Source organism: Pteropus medius, unplaced genomic scaffold, assembly GCF_902729225.1.
Source record: "Pteropus medius unplaced genomic scaffold, Ma_sr-lr_union100, whole genome shotgun sequence".
NCBI lineage: Eukaryota > Metazoa > Chordata > Mammalia > Chiroptera > Pteropodidae > Pteropus > Pteropus medius.
The window spans coordinates 17299547-17303562 of NW_024340849.1; the positions used below are offsets into that span (position 1 = coordinate 17299547).

Sequence of the window (4016 nt, forward strand, 5' to 3'; positions counted from 1 at the left end):
AAAACAAATCGGGGTTAAGAGCTCTGATAGATAATAGCATTTCATCGATCCTGCTTAGGCAACTTTACTCTGAAGACTTGACCAAGATGTCTAAAGTTCTCCACTGAGAGCACCACCTGCAAGTAGAATATCTCATTGACTCTGCACACACAAATATCCAGTCATCCGAAGACAGGGACTTAGATGAGAACCACTGGTGTTAGAATGGCTAAAATTTTAAATAAAATGGAAGGAAGACTGACAGGACCATGTGATGGCCAGCACGTGGAGCAAGTGGGACTCTCATATACCATTTGGGGAAGTACATATTGTTACATCCACTTTGGAGAAGTTGGCAGGTGCTACTAAGGCTGAACTTATGCTTGCCCTGTGATTCAGCAATTACACTTCTAACATATAGCCAGTCTCTGGCCATGTCGCCCTGAATGTGTTCGATCTCATCTGATCTTGGAAGCTAAGTAGGATCGGGCCTGGTTAGTACTTGGATGGGAGACCACCTAGGGATACCAGGTGCTGTAGGCATAAAAATAAAAATAATAATAATAAATAACATATAGCCAACAGGAATGCACATATATGGGCATCAAAATGCATGTGCAAGGATGATCAGAGCAGGTTTTTTCATAGTACCCCCAAATTGGGATCAGCAGAATTTCTAAACTATGGAGTATTCATATACTTTGTTGAGACGGCAATGAAATGAGCAAAATACCACTACATGTGACAACACAGATGAATGTGGTTATGAACCAAAGAAGTCAGACACCTGAGTAAACGAACTATTCGATTCCATTTATACAAAGTTCAAAAGCATGTAAGACGAATTTGTATGGGCTACCAGGTCACCCACAAGAGACACAATAAGAAAAAATTATGTTCTGCTTCTCTCCCCTTTTAGAGGCAGCATAATACAGTAGGTAAAAATTCAGGATCTGAAGCCAGACTGCTCTGCCTGCGTTAATTCCTTTTTCCCTTGTGCTCTATGGCAAGGTATGGGATCTCTCTTTGCCGTTTCTGTTTGTGTGAAAGATGATAATAATACCTACTTCATGGGATTTGTCAGGAGAATTAAATGAATCCCCTTTCCTGACAGTAACTTTCTCTCCAGGACCAGTTCCCAGCATGCCATGGCCCAATCAGACATATTTCGAACATCAAAAAGATGCTTCAGACCCAGTCTTTTTCTCCCAGAATCCTCTCCTGGGAAACTTAGGTAAATTTGTGACTCCAAATCGAAATGGAGAGAAGGGCACTTACACAGCCCCTTTACGCACCTGGCAGCAATGCCTGCCTTCTAAATGCCAGTGGAACTGGGAACAGAAAGCTGCCTGCCTACAGTGTGAGCCCCTGATCCGTGCCCAGCTAAGTGTTTACTGAGAGGCCACCGGGCACTGCAAGGTGTGATGTGCTACGTGTATCAAAGTTGCACGGTAGTTATTTTCGCCCTTGAGGATTTCTCTAACAGGCACATCTGAAATCAATCCACAGTGATTTCCTGTGTGATGGCTGCTCTTAAACAAACAAACAAACTTATGGAATAAAAGTAGAGAACGTACAATTCTACTAAATGACACACTGAGTAATCTGACCTTATGGCCTGAATTACTTGGAGTGGGGACACTGTCTCTCCACCCCACCCCCATAGTTCTGCAATAGTGACCTCCCCTAGAGGAGCACTGACTAAGCCAATTGCTTTGCAGGAATGGCAAAACTCAGCTAAATCTCCCCTACATTTTATTGAAATCTGCCTTCCTTGGGGACCTTGGTCTACGCTGGCCTGCAGTAAGCTTTGCATTAAAGGCTCAGTCCCAGGAAGCCAGGTCTGCAATTTTTCTACTCTTTCTGAGACCAGATAGATAAGTCTCCTTCTGGGACACAGTATAATCCAGGCTTCCCTCATGTGGGTGAGGCACGTTCTCCAAAGAGATGAACTTGAATTAAAGATAAAATGTATGTCTGCTGACTCCTGTTCTCTTTTCTCCATTGGTTCTAAATTCCAATGGGCAAAAGAAGACTGTTATTTCGAGAATCCCTTCAAACTCTACCACCGCTCCACGGCCGTAAAAGCCTCAGTGGACACAAGGATGGGAGACTGTCCTTTGGTGGTTTTCGTGGCCCCTGAATCTCCTCCTGCCTCCTCCTCCTGTTACTAATTCTCTATAGTGGGTTTTGCTGCTGATGCTGTTTTATTACTATTTTACCACTCTGAGTCGCCTCCGGTTCCACTCACAAGACCACAGCTCCTTCAATTAGCAGTGCTAACACTGGCTGCCTCTCTAAGGCAGCCACTTAAACGGACTCTCTCCCAAACAGCTCATTTTGATTGGAACAGGAAAATAAACACCAACAGATTATCACAGCTGTATCCGGCACTACCATCAGAAAAGTGATCCAGGGTTGTTGTGTTTTAATTTTTCCAGACTCCCAAAGATATTTTTCTTCTGCTTTATATCGCCCAGGCCCTGCTTTCATCAGGCAGCTTACTTTGGAACAAGCCAGCAATATATCCCCTTCTCATCCTCTATCACTGAGGAGGCATTAAAAATGCAACTGCCTTTTCTTAGTGAACAATTATCTCACTCATTGGCTTGATTCACTGATCTCTTAATGACAGCTTTCCTGCTGTTTCCTTTGAATGTTTAAAATATGAAACAACCCTGTCTTGTCAAGCTGAAAACTGTAGCTGAGTTTTTAGTAGCTGTTTCCAATAAATAATTTCAAGGGGTTTCAAATTATCCATCATCTGACAGCTCTCAGGAAGGTTTTCTCATCTCCTTCAGGCATAAAAAGCCATTCTAACCATGGCTCTGTCCCACTGATTACCCTCAATGATTTTCAAAATCAGTTCCATTCTTTTGAAAGAACCTCTCTCTCCATCAATATTGATGGGTGCTTAGAATGAACGCATGCCCTGGAGGAAGGGCTCTATGTGACCGTTCTTCTCTGGCCAAGATGAATGAATAAATGGATTATAAAGACTACAATGGGATACTGATCACATTTATATAGAACCTTATGAAAAGAAGCACATTTAGAAAGAGAAGATCTGGGATGGGAGAAACTAAAGCGATTTCTGATGGGAGGGGGCAAAAGTAGCATCTTCAAATGGAAGAAGAGTCAAGTAAGTAACTGAGAAACACTCTGACAGAGGTCACCACAGGAGTCTGTGGTATACTTTCCTGTCACCATAACTTTCTTCCTCCTTTCTTCCCCATGGAAGGATGAGGACAACTCAGAGAGGGGAGTTAGGAATGCAGTCCTTAGTGCATTGATAGCTGGTGCAGAAAGATGGATGTAGCGTGGAAAGGGTTCTGTAGTGTGGAAAGGGTTTAAGTATGAGAGCTTTACTAAGCAGAGAAGTTCCTGGAGTAGAAAATGCAGTCTTTAGATATCCAGACTCTTTGTGTCCAGAGTACCTGAGGTTAAAAGCTGAAAAAGAATGGAGGAAAGTAGCTGAGGACAAACTCTAACTCTAGGAATTAGTTCTCTGACTCTAGAATAGGGATTCTGAATATTTGTTTAAAGTGTTATTATAAAGTTGAAAAATAATATCAAGGTTAGATTAAGTTTAATGATCCAAAATAGCAAGACAAGATACTAATAATCCCTCTGTATATTTCTTTGAATCTTGTACTATGTCTTACTGATATTGAAAGTTCTTTTAATATTGCTATGCTTAAGTTTGTGTTTTTTTTTAATTTAAGGAAAACCATGCTATCAAACGCAACTATGAGCTAAGCTCTGGGGTTATAAGTAAATATAAATGAAGTGTTTCCTAGACTCAAAGAGGTCACAAGCTAATTGCAGAAATACCCATATGACCTACCCTAACGAATGCAGTGGGGAAACGAGGTTCTTCCCTTTTGCATGTCATCACCAACTCTAAAAGATTTAAAATAAAATGTTCTCTGTTACTATCTATCTAATTACATAAATGCAAACCAGAGACCTAATGGTTATTATAACCCACTCTCTTAAATCCAATCTTTCACTGTGTGGATTGATGTAACCATCTC

At 41.4% G+C, this 4016-nt stretch overlaps 1 pseudogene; it reads left to right on the plus strand.

The window, feature by feature from the left end:
- The first annotated feature begins 403 nt into the window (after nucleotides 1–403).
- Nucleotides 404–522, plus strand: LOC120590744 (uncharacterized; annotated as a pseudogene).
- Nucleotides 523–4016: the final 3494 nt, after the last annotated feature.